This window comes from Bos indicus, chromosome 13, assembly GCF_029378745.1.
Source record: "Bos indicus isolate NIAB-ARS_2022 breed Sahiwal x Tharparkar chromosome 13, NIAB-ARS_B.indTharparkar_mat_pri_1.0, whole genome shotgun sequence".
In the NCBI taxonomy this organism is placed as follows: domain Eukaryota; kingdom Metazoa; phylum Chordata; class Mammalia; order Artiodactyla; family Bovidae; genus Bos; species Bos indicus.
The window spans coordinates 19,044,904-19,067,179 of record NC_091772.1 but is presented as its reverse complement, the minus strand read 5'-3'; the positions used below and the strand labels follow the sequence as shown (position 1 = coordinate 19,067,179).

General features: G+C 42.1%; 1 protein-coding gene and 1 long non-coding RNA gene across 19 annotated transcripts in view; one reads left to right on the top strand and one right to left on the bottom strand.

The window, feature by feature from the left end:
- PARD3 (par-3 family cell polarity regulator) overlaps nucleotides 1-22,276 on the bottom strand; it is a 577,827-nt gene that overhangs the window by 46,331 nt on the left and 509,220 nt on the right. The gene's annotated exons all lie outside the window — the stretch shown is intronic.
- On the top strand, nucleotides 10,220-21,767 carry LOC109567919 (uncharacterized). Of its 2 annotated transcripts, XR_011570326.1 has the most exons (4): nucleotides 10,220-10,515; nucleotides 10,619-10,788; nucleotides 14,306-14,414; nucleotides 21,419-21,767. It is a non-coding gene; the product is annotated as an uncharacterized lncRNA (long non-coding RNA). The 2 variants fall into 2 exon arrangements; XR_002182137.2 differs by having other exon boundaries at nucleotides 10,222-10,788.

The following is a 22,276-nucleotide window of genomic DNA, read 5'->3' as shown; positions in this document are numbered from 1 at the left end:
CTACTAAAATGATTTTATCAACTGACAATGGGAAGTGACCCATGGCTTAAAATCTAAGAGTTTTCCATCTCCCATTTCATCTCAAGAAAGAAGTTCTGATATGATTCAAAGGACATAGGGTAATCTGAATAAAAATTTCCCAGTTTACAATCCACCCTATTAGCCAATGCCCAAAGCTAGAGTACAGCTGGCCAAAATCAGTTCTCTGTGCTATGCGTGTGCTCAGTTGCTCAGCTGTGTCTGACTCTTTGCGACCCCATGGACTATAGCCCACCGGGCTCCGTGCTCTGTCATCCATGAGTGTATCCATGGCAAAAGCAGCTAACACAGCCATGCAACTCCTTCCACATAGGAGGCCTGTCCTAGGCATCTAATTTCCAAAGTTCTAGGAAGTGAGAACAATTATGCACATTCAACAGATGAGACACCAAGGAAAGAAGTGGAAAACTTAGGTAACTTGTCCAAGATCAACAGCTCTCTGATAGCAGAACAGGGATTAAAATGTAGGATGCACACTTTTAATCATTATACAAAACTCGCTTTATATGAGGAGGGTTTTTTTTTTTTTTCAACAGAGTATAGGCATCTTAACGTATTTACTCAGGAACTCGTATTTAAAATAAGATAGTAACTGAAGAGCATCAAGGGCACAATAGCAGAAGTGAGAAACGGTAGATGACTCTGGAAGAAGTGTTATAAAAGCAGACTAAAATATTTCAACAATCTGAAGTGACTTAATATAGGAGCCATCAGTTCTTTCTATCTTAGGAACCCAATAATTAATGCAAATAGATAACCTAAAAATCATTAAGTAAGGTTCAATTATCATTCGAATAACTGCTGGGGCAAGTCAGGGAGTCACCATATTTACTAAAGGACAATTCCCATTCAGTACTGCAGATAATACAGGGAACTGTTTTATCCAACAGAATGGGAAAGACTAGAGATTTCTTCAAGAAAATCAGAGATACCAAAGGAACATTTCATGCAAAGATGGGCTCGATAAAGGATAGAAATGGTATGGACCTAACAGAAGCAGAAGATATTAAGAAGAGATGGCAAGAGTACTCAAAAGAACTGTACAAAAAAGATCTTCACGACCCAGATAATCATGATGGTGTGATCACTGACCTAGAGCCAGACATCCTGGAATGTGAAGTCAAGTGGGCCTTAGAAAGCATCATTACGAACAAAGCTAGTGGAGATGATAGAATTCCAGTTGAGCTATTTCAAATCCTAAAGATGATGCTGTGAAAGTGCTACACTCAATATGCCAGGAAATTTGGAAAACTCAGCAGTGGCCACAGGACTGGAAAAGGTCAGTTTTCATTCCAATCCCAAAGAAAGGCAACGCCAAAGAATGCTCAAACTATCGCACAATTGCACTCATCTCACATGCTAGTAAAGTAATGCTCAAAATTCTCCAAGCCAGGCTTCAGCAATATGTGAACCATGAACTTCCTGATGTTCAAGCTGTTTTAGAAAAGGCAGAGGAACCAGAGATCAAATTGCCAACATCCGCTGCATCATAGAAAAAGCAAGAGAGTTCCAGAAAAACATCTATTTCTGCTTTATTGACTATGCCAAAGCCTTTGACTGTGTGGATCACAATAAACTGTGGAAAATTCTGAAAGAGATGAGAATACCAGACCACCTGATCTGCCTCTGAGAAACCTCTATGCAGGTCAGGAAGCAACAACAGTTCGAACTGGACATGGAACAACAGACTGGTTCCAAATAGGAAAAGGAGTACGTCAAGGCTGTATATTGTCACCCTGCTTATTTAACTTATATGCAGAGTACATCATGAGAAATGCTGGACTAGAAGAAACACAAGCTGGAATCAAGATTGCCGGGAGAAATATCAATAACCTCAGATATGCAGATGACACCACCCTTATGGCAGAAAGTGAAGAGGAACTCAAAAGCCTCTTGATGAAAGTGAAAGAAGAGAGTGAAAAAGTTGGCTTAAAGCTCAACATTCAGAAAACGAAGATCATGGCATCTGGTCCCATCACTTCATGGGAAATAGATGGGGAAACAGTGGAAACAGTGTCAGACTTTATTTTTCTGGGCTCCAAAATCACTGCAGATGGTGACTGCAGACATGAAATTAAAAGATGCTTACTCCTTGGAAGGAAAGTTATGACCAACCTAGATAGCATATTGAAAAAGAGAGACATTACTTTGCCAACAAAGGTTCGTCTAGTCAAAGCTATGGTTTTTCCTGTGGTCATGTATGGATGTGAGGATTGGACTGTGAAGGCTGAGCGCCAAAGAATTGATGCTTTTGAACTGTGGTGTTGGAGAAGACTCTTGAGAGTCCCTTGGACTGCAAGGAGATCCAACCAGTCCATTCTGAAGGAGATCAGCCCCGGGATTTCTTTGGAAGGAATGATGCTAAAGCTGAAACTCCAGTACTTAGGCCACCTCATGCGAAGAGTTGACTCATTGGAAAAGACCCTGATGCTGGGAGGGATTGGGGGCAGGAGGAGAAGGGGACGACAGAGGATGAGATGGCTGGATGGTATTGCCAACTCGATGGTGATGGACAGGGAGGCCTGGCGTGCTGCGATTCATGGGGTCGCAAAGAGTTGGACACGACTGAGCAACTGAACTGAACTGAACTGAAGTGCTTACATTCAAAAAAGAGTCTGTAGTCCAGTGCAGTCAGTAAGCATCTACACAACAGCCTTCAAGAGACTTGCAGTGTCAACACTGCTGTTGGGTACATTGAAAAAATGTGCTAAAATAATGAGCCAAGGAGGCATTCTGAAATTAGATCTAACAAGGGGAGTAACTGCTGTGCTAGTCACACTCCATCTTGCCAGCTGTGTTCTCACAGAGTGAGGTGCAGAGATTGCCTTTCAAAGGCATCATCTCCGTCATCGTACTTCAGTGTTCCACACCCTTGTTTTCCAGTGGAGGAAGAAAGCAAGAGAACAATGGTGTGTATTCCCCAGATTGCAGACATGGAAGCTCCTTTCAGTGTGCAGTGACTGGTCAGCTGGACAGAAGGACTGCAGTGCTCATGGGTAAAGAAATGCTATGCCTTTGGGACCTGTTTCTAGGATGTAGGCCCAGCTAAGTGAGCACATAGAGAAGGTTTATCACCCCACGTGACATTCTAGGCCCGTGCAAACTAGGGAGAAGCATCATAAAAGAAAATAAAGGCAGTATGAATTGGGGGTGGTGCTCACCTGAAATTCAATGCCGAGAGGCTAACGAATGGATTCTTTCCCACATCTCTATGGTGTATGGTGAGTGAAAGGCACAGTGTTATACCCAGAGAATAAAACGATGAATAAGACGCAGTCTCAAGAGCAGGGAGGGTACACACAGGGTGTGTGGAACTATTCACGTCATTCCATGCCTCTTGGCAGAGTCTGCTGTGCCACGTGCTGGGCACAGTGATGCCTAGAACAGGAGAGTGTCCTGTCCTTTTCGAGTAAGTGCGCCCATAAAAAGTTTTAACTAGAATTGTGTTACATGCCAGCCAGGGGAAAAGAAAGGCGCACCTGGACCGAATCCACCCCGAATTCTGACTTGATGAAATGGGTTGAAATGATTATTACAAATACTCCAGTAAATGTTGACCTGATAGGCTAGAAGGACCCACAGTGATGAAAGTGCCTTCGGATGGGCATCTAAAGCCCAGCCACACACTCCAGACAGGACTGTGAGAATTCAGACGCGTCCCCTTAGCCCTGGGGTGAGCTGCTCGGATAGAGGTCACCCCCTTGTGGGAATCTGAAACCCCGTAATTTCAGAGCTGGAAATGCTTCCTCAAACTGACAAGTTGAGTTGTAAGGGGATAAGGGCACATATAGCTAAAAGCCAGCTAAGACTCCAGCAGAGCAGAAACAAGCCCAGGTTCCTACTGATGCCCCTGAAGGGTAGCTTTTCACATCACTATAGACTAATTTAAATGCTCCTGTGTTTGTCAGGTGATCAAATCTGCTACTTTTGACTTTAGAAACAAGTGACTGTCACCCACTAGACTATGGATGATGGGGATGTAAGCCCAGCACTCAGGCTGGGACTCAGAGCAGCCACACCTGGGAAGGGCTGAGCCCTTAGAAGTTAAGTCTGGGGGAGACACCTGAGCTCCTGGACACTCTATGGGCCAGGTTAGAACATACCATAAGGTGCAGCACAGACAGATTAAAAGTGGAGTAATCCTTGCTGGTAGAATCAAAGAAGACTTCTTAGGGGAGGTAGCATGTATGTTGGATCTTAGAATTTGAAAAGACTAGGAAAAGATAATGTAACCTTGATGATGTGGTTGGATTTTTTTAAAAAAAGGAATGTTAGTCAAAAATAGGCTGAGACACATGATACTCAACTGGTGAGAGAGGAAAGTGAAAGACAGAAGTGGGAAGATACAGGGGACAAATCGTTTACAGTGGGATTGAGAATTCCTAGCAAAGTTTTTCTATAAAGGGCCATATAGCAAATATTTTTTGCCAAACAGTTTGTTTTAACCACTCAGCTCTGCCCTTGCAGGAGACAAAGTACCATAGACAAACAGCATCTCCCGAGATGTCTCGTGGGACACTTGGTCTGATCCTGTGTTAGAAGACTCCAGAAAGAGAAGATCTGCTCAAGAACAGCTGTGTGGGGGCGGGGGGTGGCCACTGGGACAGCAGAGGTCAAATCAGGGGTGTCCTGCAGGAGGACCCAGATGAGAGGGGGTCCAGTGATAGTGCCAACACTCAGGAGTAAGGGTTCTTGCTATTCACACCATACAGTTCCCCAAGCGATACATACCAGACAGAAAGAGGTAACAAGGAGCGAAGGAACCCAACGGGGGTATTACTCCCTGTTGTTGCTTTCCCTAGTTTTTATAGTCTTAATATATAAAGAGTAAACACAGACCCAAAAATGGTTACATGAAATACCACGCACCTTAGCTGACTTGTGGAAAGCAGGGAACAAAAATCACTGAGACAGACTTTCCCTAAAGCAGAGAAGAAGCTTGTAAAAGGCTTTGTATTTCCAACAAAGGGCTACCAAACAATGAAGAAAATGATGAGACAGCCATAAAAACCATTTCTTCTCTTTTTGACTAACTTGTGAGAGATGAGCGGAAAGGTATCTGTTTATTTCAGATGGGCAGTTTTTCCAGTGAGCCGTTCAGATTGGGGAGCACGCTGAAGCACAATCACGGTTTACTGCTGCCATTGGCGAGTGCAAACAGCTTCTGTGTGAACTGTCATAATGCTTGCAATTTCCAAGAATTAGCCCAAAAGAGATACCTTCAGGTCATTCAATGCCTTAAGACTGTTGTCCTGCAGTCCCTAAGTCATGTCCAACTCTTTGCGACCCCATGGACTGCAGCATGCCAGACTCCTCTGTTCTCCACTATCTCCTGGAGTTTGCTCAAATTCATGTTCATAGAGTCAGTGAGGTTACCTAACCACTCATCCTCTGCCACCGCCTTTTCCTTTTGCCTTTCCCAGCATCAGGGTCTTTTCCAATGAGTTGGCTCTTTGCATCAGGTTGTCAAAGTATTGGAGCTTCAGCATCAGTCCTTTCAATGAATATTCAGGGTTGCTTTCCTCTAGGATTGACTGGTTTGATCTCCTGGCTGTCCAAGGGACTCTCAACAATCTTATATAGCACCACAATTCGAAAGCATCAATTCTTCAGCACTCAACCTTCTTCATGGACCAACTCTCACATACGTACACGATTACTGGAAAAGTCATGGACTACACTTATCATAAATATATTCTATAATATATCAGAATGTTCTAAACAGGAACATGCCAAAGCTTTCAATGAGGAATAGCAGCTGTTGAATTCTTCTCGCCAAGATACAGGACAATGCAAGGCAAAGAATCCCAGTCTGCAGCAGACAGAACAGGAGACCAGTCCTTTTTTTTTTTAAACTTTGACAAACATTTAAGTAAATTTCAGCAACAAGTTTTGCAGACATTTTACAATTACTGCTGAGCACGTCTTGTAGCTTTGCTATGGGCAAACAATCAAAAGCTGACTTCCATATATAGAAATTGTTCTTCTCCCACCTGGAAGGAGGGGAGTTTAGGGGAGAATACGTATAACTGAGTTTCTTTACTGCCTACCAGAAACTATCACAGCACTGTTAATCAGCTATACTCCAATATAGAATAATAAAGAGGTTTTTCAAAAAAGAAATTGTTCTTTTTCAAAATTTACAAAGTAATACTTCTGGTTTCTCTCCTCAATGGATAGAGACACACACATATACACACACACAGTACTGCAATATCATAGTCCTTTTTGTTTGCTTTTTAAAGGCACATGGTAGCATTTCTGAAACAAACTGACTGAAAACATCCATAGACGTTATCAAGTCATTAAATGGAAAGTTTTCAAGAAATCACCTGGCCTTGACCCTTGACTTCAGTCAATTGAGTATCAGTTATTTAAAACAGATAAGTCTTTCTTTTTCCTTACAAAAGAGGGGGCTTTTCTCTTCAGCCCCTGACAGAATCTAACCCTACCATTTCCTTAAATTCTAAGACACAGACAAAAAGAAAATCTTTAAACTCATTTCACCCTTATTTTAGCTTTCAGAAGAGTAGGAAAATACTTGTCAGACTCAGCCTCATAAAACCCATTGTGTTTCTGAGAATAAGAACTAGGTCTCCATCCAGTTTTCTCTTTCATAAGCTGAGTAAATCTCAGTTCTCTAGCTTTGACACAAAGCCTCCCCTCCATCCCTTCAGTCCCGTTTGTGAAGCCCGCCATAAGCAGACATCAAATTTCACTCTGGCCTTCTATCACATCTCCAGCACACCAGAACCTTCTATTAAAAATCAGGAAAATAAGAAATGTAAGAAGCCAGAGTCTGTGTTTCCTGAAACTGTACTGAGTATCTAACATGTTCTGAGGCTCTGTCTTGGGGACAAACTTCATCACGGCTCCAAAGGAAAAATGGTCCATGTTATTTTTCCCAAGGCCAGCTCGAGCTTTTGTGTCTTTATTTTACACTCTCCTCCACCCACCTGCCAGCACACTGCCCTCTCTACTCCTGCTCATTCTGGACGAACAACTAGGACAGCCCTACCTGAGTTATTTTTCTCTTACATCATCAGTGCCTCCTTCATCGCTGGCTGATTTAATTCAGCTTCATAACATTTCCTTGACCTTTCTTCCTCTTCTGCTGAGTTATAGATGCTCAGTTCCATCTCTACCTTCCATGTCCACTGCTGCCCGAGAACCACTATATCCCCCATGCCCGCTTCACACTGCCTTCTCAGCACCCAGCAGCAGGTGGGCATCAACTCCACCCACTACACCCTCACAGGACATTCTGATAGCTACATAAGTGAATGACCTCTTTAGGGGCTCATTTCCAGCGCTAATTGATGCTGCTGCCTCTCTTCCCTTGGCAAAAATATGAATCCCCCATATTTGTTAAGGAGTACCCCAGACTGACACATCTCTTATCTTTGCTGCAGCCCTAGACTGGCACATTCCTTTCCTGCAGCTCTGACTTCTCTCCTAAAACCCACATCCATCATTCTAATGGCCTGCCTGCCTGCCTGTATCTCACCTGCATACACTGATGACATCTCTAACCTGGTATACACAGTTGGCCCTCTGCATCTGCGAGTTCTCCATCTTTGAACTCAACAAACTGAGGATAAACAAAAAAAATTGGAAAAAAAATTCAAGAAAGGTCCAAAAAACAAAACTTAAATTTGTCATGTGCAGGCAACTATTTACACAGTATTAGTGTTGTCTTAGGTATTATAAGTCATCTGTGCTGTGCTGTGCTTAGTCGCTCAATCATGTCTGGCTCTTTGCGACCCCATGCACTGTAACCCGCCAGGCTCCTCTGTCCATGGGATTCTCCAAGTAAGAATATTGAAAAGGGTTGTCATGCCCTTCTCTAGGGGATCTTCCCCACCCAGGGATCGAACCCAGTCATCTAGAGATGATCTAAAGTACACAGAGGGTGTATGCAGGTTCTATGCAAACATTATGCCATTTTACAGCAGTGGATTTTGGTATCTGTAAATGGGGGGGTCCTGGAACCAATCCCCCATGGATACAGAGGGACAACCAAACAAAAATGAAGTTTTTCTACCTAGAACTTCCCCTATTTCTCTCATCCTTATATTGGTTAATATGACCACCATTTTGTCTTTAAAATCAGCCACTTCTTTCTCCCTAATTCTTCCCTCAAACTCAATGAGCTGGACTCAAAGATATAAAGAAGGAATAAGGGATTTTACTTTAATGTTGATAAAACAATAAACTATGGAAAATAGTTCTCTTCTATAATTTAGTAATAATTTTATTACTAAAATTGAATTTAGTAATAAAGCATGGTGTGTTCCAAAGTATGGATGATACTCTTTCTTAAGAAGTACTGGTGGATGTCAATTCTTCTCCTGAGTCTCACAGAAAATTCTATTTTGACCTTGACAAATGGAAACACCAGAAATTTCACTTGCATTAAAAAGAGCTCAGAAAAATCTCAAAGACTCTGAACCCCTGTACGGCTGTCTGAGGCCCTTTCACCCCCCTAGAAGAGAGGACAGTCACAAACCAGTGGGCACACACCCTCCACAACTCACACACGCAATACCTAACCTATAATTCTGAAACACTTCTTTTAATTTTCCCCCCAGATTTATTGAGAAACGATTGACATATGTCACTGTATAAGTTTAAGGCACACAGCATGTTGGTTTGATTTATATTTATTAAGAAATGATTACCACAGTAGATTCGGCAAACATCCATCTCCTCTTAGAGACATAATGAAAAGAAAGAACAAAAAAGGATTTTTCCTTGTGATGAGAATTCTTAGGATTTACTCCCTAAAGAACTTCTCTACAGATCATATTGTACATTACCTCCCTGCTCTTTGTGACCTATGCTTTCCTCCATTTCTAGTTCAGGATGGGCAGCTGCTATCATTCAGTACCCACATTCTGAATACTCCATCTGAAACAATGCACTGTGTTGGGGCCACTATTTGAGAAAAATCAAAAAATAAAACTATGGCGCCAACTAAGAGAGTGATTTGTGAGAACAGATAATGCACGGCCTAAAACCGGGCGCACCACGGAAGATTTACACCTGCTGTGGCGTCAGCTCAAGCTCTCTGCTGCTTTCCCCTCGGCTGCTGGCACGCTGCGTCTGTGTGTCTGTCTGAGGCAGTAACCTCAGGGAAGGGAGTAGCTGAGTTTGGCTACCGAAATCTCCCACTTCTCCACAGAAGCATATTAAATATTGTTGACTAACAATTGTTCATCCAGATCTTACTTCCCCAAAGACAAACTACGATTGAGTATCCTTAGCCCCAATTATACTGAGCACCTGAGGGTCACTAAGAAGGTCCGCCATCATTGTCGGCTTCCGCCAGCATTTGCATGTTGGTGTGATGGGCTGCATGGAGAAGGAAATGGCAACCCACTGCAGTGTTCTTGCCTGGAGAATCCCAGGGACGGGGGAGCCTGGTGGGCTGTCGTCTCTGGGGTCGCTCAGAATCGGACACGACTGAAGCGACTTAGCAGCAGCAGCAGCAGTGACGGGCTGCAGCGCCTGAAGGCGTGCCTTCCCGCACACAGTTAGGCTCCCAGGAAAGCCTTTTCATTACACTTTCTACACTACGAACAGTACTGAGTGTGTTTCAAGAAAGGGTGCTCCATAAGTGACAAGAGTTCTTCATTCTCTAAAGAAAAAGAAAAAAATTAAAAACAAAAAAAAAAAAACAAAAAAAACCTCTCAAGTCAAGAAATTACTCCTCTGGTTAGCAGGAGAAAATGGAAAAAAAGCAATATTCAGGTAAATGGAAAAAAGAACATCTTCTGAAATGAAAAAAAGTAGAAGGCACATAAAGGACCAGAACTGAGGAAAATAGAAAAATGTCTTCCTTAAGGGTAATTTATCTGTGATATAGTCTAAACTTATTCTACCAATTTCAAACAGAATAACATGTTTATGCTTGAACCTGTCTCTACTCTAGTAATGGAAGATAGTTTTATAAGACGTGAATTTCTCATTTGTTTTCTAATTATTTTCATAGCTACGCACGTGTGTCCTTGGGAACAATAATAGACTCTTGGTGCTAATTGAAACACCCACTGACCCTGTCCTAAAATCCTGTACCACCATCAACAGAAAGGGCTGCCCTCTGGCCTTCACTGATCCCAGGGGTGCAAGCGTACTATGTTGAAACATGGATCTTTTGGAGCAAAGGTCATGTCACTAGTAATGGTTTCAGGTTCAGTTCTTCTTTTCTCCTCAATCAAAAGGCTGAATATTTGACAGAACTGTAACTTGTGAGCTATCCTCACTTTATAGCTTTAGTATCAGTTACTGAAATAGAGTTCTGAGACCCTTAGCTTAAATATTTTATGAAAAATGCCTCCTCCGACAGAAATGTTAATAATTTACTACATGATGGGCTATACTCTGCGATTCAGAAGTACTTATTTAGTAATAGGTTTGTATTTGGTAGGAAAGCTTAGTAGATAATTCTTTTGATGTACACTTTTATCTGAAATGGTGAGTTTTTTTCTGCTAAACTATGTTAGCATAAAAAGGTGTATGAGTGAATACTCATTTTAAAATGAGTTTCTAATTTTTTATTTTTTTTTCTTTAATCCAGAGAACCGACAGAGAACACCCAAAACGTGTTTTGGGGCTATGCCAACATGTTTTGCCAAAGCCTGGTTTGGATGTTAAATATTCAAAGCCCACACATTGCTATGTGGTTCCATTTAGCCAAGAACTTTCCTGAGACATCGAGGGAAATCTCCTGGACAGGCACAGGATTTGGTAAGTCGTCAAGAGGATGATGTGGTTTGCTTTGATTGTCCTGACGGGATCTCCCTACACAGGGTTTACTGGCTCTGAGGTAGATACTAAAGAGAGCATCTATAATCAACAGCTGTGTCCTGATGTTTTGCCAATCTGAGCTCATAAAATATGACATCGGTAACATATTTTAAACATGATTTGCTTTTGTCTTTTCAACACCAAAACTCCCACTTTTGCATTTTCTTTCATCCAAAGCTTTCTACTACTTTAAGGGCATTAATTATGCCATACAAAATCCTCCCAGAGTAATTACTGGTGTTACTGTTATCCTAATTATCCATAATACCAACAAATCCACTTTCTATATTGGCTTGCATCATAGATATACCTTCATGAAATATGCTTTAATGTTACCTAGAAACGGCTGTTGTCTTGTTGACAAAGAATTCTGAAATGCACACCACAGACTCTTCCCTGTTTCACAGTGTGCTTTCCACATTACATTTTGGCGTTCAACTTCTTTTTCTAAAATGCCTCTTCCCTACACAGAGTTTTCCCTGTGAGTAGGAATTAAGTTCACCAGCTACACTTCCTAATTAATTTCAGACAGACTGATGCTATGCACATCAAAGAAAGAAACAGCTGCTGAAAACCCAACTTTGACTTACTACCCATTGCAGGAAAATACAAAGAGGAGTGCAATCTTTCTAGAAGCTTACAATTGTAGGGGCAGATCAGATGCAGAACAGAGCACAGGAGTAAGTCTGGTGTCCCATGATGGTGACAAAAGGAGACAGGAAAACAGTCTGGGAGGAAGACACGTAGGGGAGCTGGAGTTGACAAAGCAAGCTGGATATTCTGGTGATAAACTTGAAGCTGAAAGTTCAAGTTTGTTTTTATAAATATAATGAGAAACTTTTGGAAACCCTAAGGAGATGATAACGTGATCCAAGAGGTGGCCAAGGAAGACCCCTTGGAGGTGGCCAGCTGTCTCCCCATCTCTCCTGGAGACCGAATGGCGGAAAACGGGCATTGAGGGATTTAGATTACAGCAAAAGAATACATTTCCAACAGTGAGACTTTATTAAACAAATAATGGAAGAGGTTAGAGAAGGAAACTGTGAAAATTTCATCTGTGCACGTCTTTAAAATTGGGATATATTTTCAACAACCTAAAGAATGGAGCAGGCTTCCCAGGTACCTCAGTGGGAAAGAATCTGCCTGCCAATGCAGGAGATGTGGGTTCGATCCCTGGGTCGGTAAGATCCCCTGGAAAAGGAAATGGAAACTCACTCCAGTGTTCTTGCTTAGGAAATCCCATGGACAGAGAAGCCTGATGGGCTACAGTCCATGGGGTCACAAAGAGTCAGACATGACTGAATGACTCAACAACAACAGAATGGGGCAGTGAGGCATGGAGTGTACTGAGTCGCAACCACAACCATTAACCTCCAAGGATTAACAAAGGCTCCTTGTCTCTCTCCGCTTGGATTCCTCCTCCAGGCTTGATGGTCAGAGTGAATCCCCATGGTCCTTCACATAACAACCCCTGACCCAGAGAGAGTGTCTGCAAGGTAACCAGCACAGGGGAGCCCGGATCAGATGCAGGGAATCAAGATTCAGCTTCTGTATGACATGAACCCACAGCATTAGATTCGTTTGCAGAATCCTTCACAAACTCAGTTCACCCATTCAGATTTTAAATCTGGCATCTTCAGAAGATGTTTAGCCTTTGGTTTAAGATACTACTGAAATCACAGGTTTATCCATCCAACAACTCAGATGCTTACTGTGTATAGGTGGTAGACACAGAGTAACAGAGTCACCACCATCCTGGGAAAGACAGGCATGTAAAGAGTTAATTATGCACCAGAGCGACCCATGTTAGGACAGAGGGAAGCTTAGAATGTGGGGAAGCACATATGGCAGACAGTGACCCTAGACAGAGGGTACAGGGACACAGGCAGACACAGAGTGATCCTGGGAGAAAGAGTCAGGCAGTTGACTGCAGGGCAGAAAAGGGTTCTTCCCAGATAAAGGGCAAGGCATGTTGGAAGGCATTAGGTGCCATCACAAAAGAGGATGATGAGAAAGCCTATGGCACAGGGAAATCTGGCAAAATCACCATTACAATCTCAACTGGCATTCTCTCTGCCTTCCAGAGATGAGGGTGCTTTTTACAATATTTAAGTAAGACCTTCAGCCTTGATTAGAGCGTCTGTCATATGAATATGTATTTGCTGGCTCCTAAGAAGAATGTGTTAGACATGGAATTCGAATGCCCTTTTGTTTATCAACGGCCACTAAGAACTGTAATCAAGCCAAGTCCTCTTATCTAAACAAAACTCACTAAATGTAAGGGTAGATGTCTAAACAGAAAACATGATTTACTGATCACTGATTTCTCCCCCCGTAAACATTCACTCTTCATTCGTGACATATATTCTCATATGTGGACACATGTGTTTATGCATAATATCCATCAATCGAGGGGGAAAAAAGGGTGTCACGTGGAATATATGATTTGGCAAGCTAGAACTCAAGCTTTACCAAGAGGCAAAAAGAAGCGTCAATGAATATTTTTAAGTTTTTCCGGTTATATATCAGCTCAAACTATAAAACTCAGAGTAAAGATAACCAAAGTTGTGTTTGTAGGTTCATCACCCACTGGGCCTTCTTCACAGCCTTTGTCCACTTCATCAGCATGGCTAAGAGGTCGCTAATAGGAACTATGGATAAGGTCTCTGCCAGGGGTCAAATCATAGAAATCTCACGAAGGGATATAAATTCAATTTGTACAAGAAAGGGAGAGGAATGTCCATGTATGATTAGTAGAAATATGGGTTTGGGCTAGGCTGCCTGGCCTACACACGTCCTGTTTCTTTTCAGCACGGAAACCTGTACCATTCTCCAACCCCACCCCCATCAAAGGTGTGTAAACCAGAAACTGTCCACACGGGGAGGCTGCTCAAATCGGCCTCCAGGTTCAGAAGCAGGAACCCGAACCCCAACTTCTCTGGGGTCTTTCCAATGATTTCCCCCCATTTCCTTCTCCCCATCTCTTTGCCCTTACGAAGGATTTACTCAAAGACTGAGATTTTTTTGGACAGGCAATTGCTGTTGTAACACAACCTTCTCAAGGGTTAAGTGTAAATGAATCAGAAACATGTGGCTTAAATTTCCCACAAAAATTGAATTCATATGGACTCAGATATGAAAGGGAAAACAGTGTTTTCCAAAGAATGGTTTGAGTTTTGAAAAACTTCAAGTGCTGGGAAAATGGTTTAGGTATTCACTTTGACTTTTAACTATGGCCAGAAATCAGTCATCCATAAAACTCCACAACTTCTTTCTCTTCAATAATGCGTCATGCTCAGGGAAAGCTACATATATAGTGATTATATATACTGATATATAGAGAAGCACCCATCTTCAAAATTTTGTAAAGACCTCCCACATAATCAGATGAGAATGAAACCAAGAAAGGTGCATGTGTATTGTCTGAGAATTGTGAAAATTCACTCTGATTTGGCAGGTCTCGGGTGGGACCTAAAATGCTGTACTGACAGCAAGCTCCCAGGTAACGATGATGTTGATGGTCCATGGAGCCCACCAGGGCAGCAAGTCCCCATGCTGATCGTCATGTAAGTCATTTAATACCATGTTTATAGATCTCTGGGATGCCTGAGATTCCTATTTGTTTGATGACAAAAAAAAAAAAATCCAAGCAAAATTACATAAATGAAAATTAAAATATCCTGCTAAAAAGGTATAGATAATTGCTCTGAAATTTACATGACAATATTCACTGATTAGCAGTAATGAGTAATGTATTCATTACGACACAGGAACAATGAGAAAACAAATAAGAAACAGTAAATATTCATCATTAGCAGCTCTGCTACCACTTACACCCTAATCCAACGGGGAATTCTCTCACAAAATCTTCCAAATCATTCTGGACATCAGAGAGACGGCCCGTTTGAATTCAAGCACTTCGTGTTTATCACGTGACTAATTAGGAAGACATCCGCTGGTCTTGTGCACGCATGGGTTTTGTACATACAGATGTCTTATTTTCACAACTAGATTTTAACCTCTGCGAGGGTGGGGACTGCCTTCTTCCTTCCTGAATTCCCCAGAACCCTCAGTGTGCTTTCTCAGTTGACTATGAAACCACCCGCAGGGCCTGTGTAACCATACAGGGTCCTGGTAAACTGCAGATGGCGATTCTTCATGGCTGTCCAATAGCCATAGCCGTTTCTACAATGTCAGAATTCATGCCGCTCAGCACGCAATAAAGCAGGTTCTATTTGTCACCTGGAGGGAGGGGATGCGGGCAGGGGCTGAAGTTGGAGCTGGATAAGGAAACATGCAAGCTCTGAGAAAACATTCACTCTTTACCCACAAGGCTTGTTGAAAAATGTGTGCCTTCTTTCTTCCCTCCGGGGTTGAATGGGCCCATTTTTCATACATGCAGCTTTAGAGGAACCTTGTTAAGATGAAGAATGCTACCTTTCTCCTGCTGGGTAAAGGAAAGCAGAGAAGCAGCATCCCTAGCATCCCACCACAATGGCAACATGAGCAAAGAGAAGAGCAAGCCCCTCAACTTCCAAACCATGACCTCTGACTGCATCTCCAAGAGCAAAGTGATCCCAGCTTCTGAAAAACCCACTCGCAGACCTGCCACTGAAGGAACCACTGGTCACTGCCCTTCCTTTTCCACAGAACAGCACCTGGGCTGCACTAACACAGAAGGTCCTCCCAGGAGCTGAAGAAGGGCAACCAGCCAGTGTGGCCCCAGAATCCTAGCTGTGGGTTCCCATCCCTACTCTGAGTTTTTCTGCAGCTGAGACCCTAAAGCCACAACCCCTATCACCAAGGGAGCCGCACAGTCTGCTGACCACCCTCAAGCAGGGATAGGAACCATTTCCACCTTGCAGCATGTTACATGGTTGGCCACTTGGTCACAGATGTGACGTCCTATGTGCTGGTTGGCTAGCTGACCCAAGCATGAGTCACGAAACCTGATGACGGTCTCCAGGAAAAGGTACCCCAATATACACAGGGCCAAACAGAAATAATAGTGCTATCTATTTGAGTAGGACTGTTCAAACTGAACTTCTCAAAGATGCGATGTCAAATTCACCCTTCAAGTGTTAGTTGAACAGCAACAATATGCACAGCATGATGCTAGACTGAGTTTTTGAACAGTGCTGATTTTCCTTCTTTTAACTGCAGAGGGTTGCAGTCTAGGTGGGAAGACAAGAGACATACATGTAAGCAGTTAAGCTGTGTTACAGAGCCAAGGATGTTCATGTCATGAAATGGTAAGAACTACAAGAAAGAAAGAGGGTCCTGAGCTATGTCTTGAAAGTCAGGAAAAACGAGGAAAGAAAGATAAAGGTAAAGCACCCCAGATTGCAGGTATGCAGTCCTGAAACCCTGAGGCTCACCTGTCTGACTGGTGCAACAAGGGCAAATAAGGTAGGAATGTAGGATGTGGTGAAGTTAAGAGAACCATCAAATCAAAGTCTGGCTGCCAGCCAGAGTGGACGCTTTCCAAATAATGCCTCAGAATTCTAAGATGCTACAGAGATGACTCAGAATTCTCAAGGACTTGTATTAAAAGTATATGAATGTAATACATTTAACCTTAAAAATAAGTTCATACTAATAAAATAAGGCTGTTTTGATTAGTTCTATGTACTGAGTTTCTATATAGCTTCAATGAAAAGAAAAGAATAAATGATAAGGGAGAGCTATCTTTTTTAGTTATTACAGGGAAGAACAACATTAGTTAATTTCAAGTATTTTTCTTTTCTTTACAATACAAATTTGCTTCAAGATTAATTTAAAATTCATTGTACTTTAAAATAATACAAATGCTTCATTTGACACTTGGAGGTCCTAGTACCTATGATGGCAAAGTTATTACAGCATCATATTATTAATTATATTCACATGATATGATGAGAACTAATTAAGTCAGAACATGTACTGTTATGGGATTTAACTGCACATGGTCAAAAAAGAACTGCCTTCTGCTTCCTTAAATATACAACATCCACATTAACTTCACGGCGAGTTAAGCATCAGGCAGGGCTGGCCGATATGGGCTTTTGTCCTTGATGACTACAGAAAGATATTAATTTCAGTTTTGCAACTCATTCAGAAAATTGCCTTGATAACTTGGAAAAGCCCTGTTTATGCTTTCTGCCTGTGTGTGTGTGTGTGTGTGTGTGTGTGTATGTGCAAACACATGTGAGTAAATGTGCATGTGTCTGAACCCAAAGAAACCATGCCAGCCGTAAAGGAAATTAAAAATAAACTTAAATATGCTTCCATATGCCAGTGCAGGGGCCCCAGAGACTCGATCATAAACTTGCACATTTAAATTGTCTCCATGAATTTTTGATTCAAAAAGTGTACCGAGCAATTTCATCATCACAATCACATAAAACAAAATATATTTCCACTTGGGGAAAAATATTCCTCGGGCAAGCAATGGGATATTTTATTTAGACATTCAAGTATCAGACAATTTATAATAAATGAACATTCTGGATTTTAAAAAGCCTAATAAAGCTACTACTTTGACTTGTGTTAGAAGGTAATATAGAGTGACGAATATAGGAGATATAAGAAAGGGAATTTAAAACAATCAAATTTATGGGATGATTGAGAGTTTTAAAGTAAAATTGTATTAACAATATAAGTGTTAAATCCCCATGTGTCAGCTCATTCCAACCCACTTATATTGCTAAAGAGAAAACAGGTGTTTAAGTTCTTACACTACATTTTTCATACTTCACCACTGTTCTCCTCTAGCTGTATCAAGATAATTTTCAAATAGTGACTTTAGTTACTGAGCATCCTTCATACAAGGATGACTGAAAACAACCCATCAGTAGAGAAAGAGGTCATTCTCTTATTCAAATATCCAACAAACACACCCCTCTAAAATTTTATTTCAGATTTTTGGATTAAAAGTTATCTCTTTGACATGATTTTTAAAATAAGAGGTTGTTATAAAACTGGAGGGTGTCACCATGCTCCTACAATGACTGGCACTTGTCTGCATGTGGACTGCTGGCACTTGATTTATTAGATTCAAGAAAATAAAAAAAAAAGAATTGAATCAATTTAATTTTAATTCCAATTAAAAAAATGTGTCTGGCAATTAAATGACAGTCACAGACTTTTAAGCCATGAGGATGCAAAAATAGGGACAGCGAGTCTCACTAATGTGTAACGTTATTAAGAAAAATTTCAGCAAGCATCAATTAAATGGGGGGAAAGGCAACAGAGCGCTGGCGATTAAATTCGTAAAACTGCTTGTTAGCAGAAAATCCACTTGTTTATTGAGAGACAGCCTCAATTAGCTGATGGTGGAAGTGGATAATTTGTTTATTGTTTCCCCTTTGAGGAAAGGTTTTCTTACGTATTTCCAACCAAAATAATGGCCCCAGTGGTGCTGTGTTTTGTCTCTGGGGCAGCTCCTGCCACCTGTACCAGCCGCCTTGGTCCCCATCCCCACCTCCACCCTAGGCTTGCCAATCACTCTCTACACCATCACACACCTTGGAAGAGGCCTGGATTTCTTGGGTTAAGGGACTTAGGTGTTGCCAAGGCTGGTGCAATCAGATCCGAAAATGACTACAATTAAAAAAAAAAAAGTTTGCAAGGGGTAAGCCCCACCATAGGGATGAAAGAGAGCCAAGGATAAAACCTTAAATAACAAAAGCGCCTGAAGTCTCAGTGCTTCCATTGGTACAAGATTGTCAGTGGGAAGTGATTTGCAGTTATGCACAATGAAGGTTTTTTCCTTTACAAATCCTTCCTAGGATCTTCCCTGGGGATCCAGTGGTTAAAACCTGCATTTCCACTGCAGTGGGCACGGGTTTGATCCCTAGTCAGGGAACTAAGATCCCGCATGCCATGCAGCATGGATGAAAAGATAAGATTTAAAAAATAAAATAACATTAAAAAATCCTTCCTAAGAGGAGTGCAGTTGGAGGAATCTGTGCCATTATTTGTTTCTTTTATAAATGTCTTGATCTTCGAATCTAAGGCTAGTGCTAGTATGGATATATATACGCAGAGACATTATGTGTATTCATATGTATAAAAAGATACAACATATATATAGACATTATATACATGCATATGGAAGGCAAGAAAGTAGTGAAAGGACATGCAGTCTCCTAAAAATATACCAAATATTGAACACTGCACTCAGGCACAGCAAATGCTAAAAACGGGGGCAGGAAATAACCAAGTGCTGGGCACTGCTGTGACCAGCGCTCTGCCCACTGCCCTCCCCGCCCTCTGCACAGCTCCTGGGCTGCTATTCTTCTTGTGGACACGTCTTGGTCTATACCTCTTTTAGAGCTGAGATTTGCATTCCTGAGTTGATGGAAGAAGATAAAAGATAAGACAAAGACCTCCCAAATCAATTTGACAAGTATTCATCAAGCAAGATTTCAAAATGTTTAAGAAAGAAAATCTCTATCTTAGACAAAATAAAGTTTAAAAAAAGTCATCCTTTCTTCTCTCCAATTTGGTCTGCTCACTGAGCTGCCAGCTTTCAAGCCTGACCCTTCCTTGATATCCACTTATTGTCCCCAAACCTCAACCCACTGGGCAATTAGAACACAAGAACTGCTCAGCAGCCGCCGCAGTTTAGTCGAATGCCTGATCAAGGAGTTCCCTTGAAAGGGCAGGAAGCCTGCGCCAGGCTGGGGAACATCACAGCCGCTTTCAAGATGCTGCGACGTCCGCCCTCACAGTTAACAGAGCGACACCAGGGAGAGGGAGTCCTTGCTTCCCCGGCCCTCGCCTCTTCATCTGCTGCGGTAGCTCTGCCCTGATGGGGACCACAGCCCTTGGCCACTCTGATTTCTTCAAGTGTTTCCGACCTTATAAAGCTGTTTACGCAAATTACTATCACTGGGGCTGAGAATGTACTGCAATAACACATAACCTAAAGCAGTGGTTCCCCAACCTTCTCGGCACCAGGGACCAGTTTCGTGGAAGACAATTTTTCCATGGACCAGAGGTTTTGGGATGATTCAACCACATCACATTTATTGCGCACTTTATTTCTTTCTATTATTATTACATCAGCTCCACTTCAGATCACCAGGCATCAGATCTCAGAGGTTGGGAACCCCTGACCTTAAGGATACAGAAAAATACTTCTGCAGAAGTATCTTCTATTGTCTTTGCTATAAAAACTAACATATATAAAATTTTTACATTTGATCAAAATGATTTCATTAGAACAATATATTTTGGATTGCAGATCTCGGTAAACTCTACATTTATAGAGACAAGGAGGATAAAAGATGTATCGTGAATAGATTGAGATTTTTCTAACAAAACAACCAATCAACTTTCCTCTAACATAATCACCTGTAGGAAAGTTGGTTTCTTTTATTCATATATCCAAGTACAGAAAATGGAAAAACCTAAGATTTCAGCAGCAAAAGGGAAGATTATGACAGTCAAGGCATCCTGGGGATGGCTTAACCCACAGCCCACTTTCCACCAGACCACAGAGACACAAATGCACGTGCGCTAAGTCGATTCAGTCTTGTCCGACTCTTTGCGACCCTATAGACTGGAGCCCACCAGGTTCCTCTGTCCACAGGATTCTCCAGGCAAGAATAGTGGAGTGGGTTGCCCATTTCCTCCTCCAGGGGATCTTCCTCACCCAGGGATTGAACCCACGTCTCACGTCTCCTGCATTGGCAGGCAGGTTCTTTACCACTAGTGCCGCCTGGAAAGCCCCACAGAGACGTGGGTGCAAACATAATTTTTTTCTTCTTAAGACAAGACAGTGAGTTTTCATGTTTCTGTGAAAAAAAGAAACCCAGGAGCGAGAATGCTTCACAAACACTGACTTTTAGTGTAACAATTTCTCCTAAGGAAAATCAGGGATAAGAGATCCTCCTTACTGAGTGGCTTCTATGGAATTATCTGCAATCACCATGTAGAAATGGACAGAGCTGCCTCCGTCTAAACTCGTCATTAAATGCTTGATGCATAGGGGTTGGCGTTTATAGAGGGATGAACACAACTCCAAAGAAGAACGCTTTGGGATAGAAGGAATGGAAAAAACAATTTGGTGATCAAGGATATATATGATCATTTTCACTTCCCATAGTCTGCATGGCATGCTGCAGTCCACGGGGTCGCAAAGAGTCAGACGTGACTGAACAACTGAACTGAACTGAGTCTACATGGTGGTTAGCTAACTCAGTGCTTTCATAATTTTTAGATGATTATAACTGTTTCACTAATGATGCAGTTGAGGTTCAAAGAAGATACATGATTTGGTTAGACTGTGATATGAAAGAAGCTCTGGAATGAGGACTGGATACCAGGGTCCTGGAGCTGTCAGTGACTGGTGGCCTCTGCCAGGTCACCCAGCCAGCCAGGCAAGAACACTGCCGCCGCCCCTAGGCCCCCCTCCCGTGGGAACCGAGGGAGAGGAAAGCCAGGAATACACTAGGGTGGGGGGAAAAAAGATACCAATATTTCTCCCTGCCCTTCTAACACAGACATAACACACAGGTGATTCATTTAGAGCATCCCCACATCACACACCAAGTTAGTGAGTGTATTTTTAAATTTACTGCAGGTCACAGAGGCCCTGAGTGGAGGCATCTATAAATAGCATGGGGATAGCCCTCTGGTGGGACATTTCAGCCGTGTTACTGCTGCTGCTGGAGCAGTCCTCGAGGACACGTGGCATCCTTCAGCTGGCGACAGCCTGTGAGTGTGGCGGGCGTGGAACCGAGAGGTGGTTTCTATCATCTGGTAACACGAGAAACCTGGGTGTTTCCGTGAAGGGAAAGCAAAGCTTCACATAAATCAACTCAAAATGTAAACATACCACTTAAAGATTAATCAAGGTGATTACAGAAAAATAGTGCAGAAAATCTCCGGGACAATCCAAGATAAATAAATGTCCCCAGACTCGAAAGAAATTCAGAACTCATTTGTTCATAACGTGACTTGACTTTCTTCACATAACTCATGCCAAATACCACATGTCTGACTACATCTGTCCTAAATGAAATTACCTTCCAGTTACTATCTGATTCTCATCCAGCAAACATACACAAAGCACATATTCAGGTTTATGAACAGGAAAAACGAAGTCCAGGGTTAAAAAAAAAAAAAAATCAACAAAAATAATCAAAAGATCCATCAAAGAGAACCATGCTATATTTTTAATAAAGCCAGATTCTCAACTGCTTCCTTTGGGAACATGTGAAAAAAAGAAGAATGAGCATGTATACAGGGGACAGGTATACTTAGGCCAGCCTGTGGCTACAACCCCTTACTAGGACAGAACGCCAGTAACCCAGGCAGGCAGAGAAATAGGAGAGGCCAGTTCTTAGCATCCACCAGGAGAACAATCTCTAGAGGGGTCTGAGTTGTGGTTTTGTTGAGGCAGTGAGGTTTGATGGACTCCCCAAGAAGGAGAAAACCA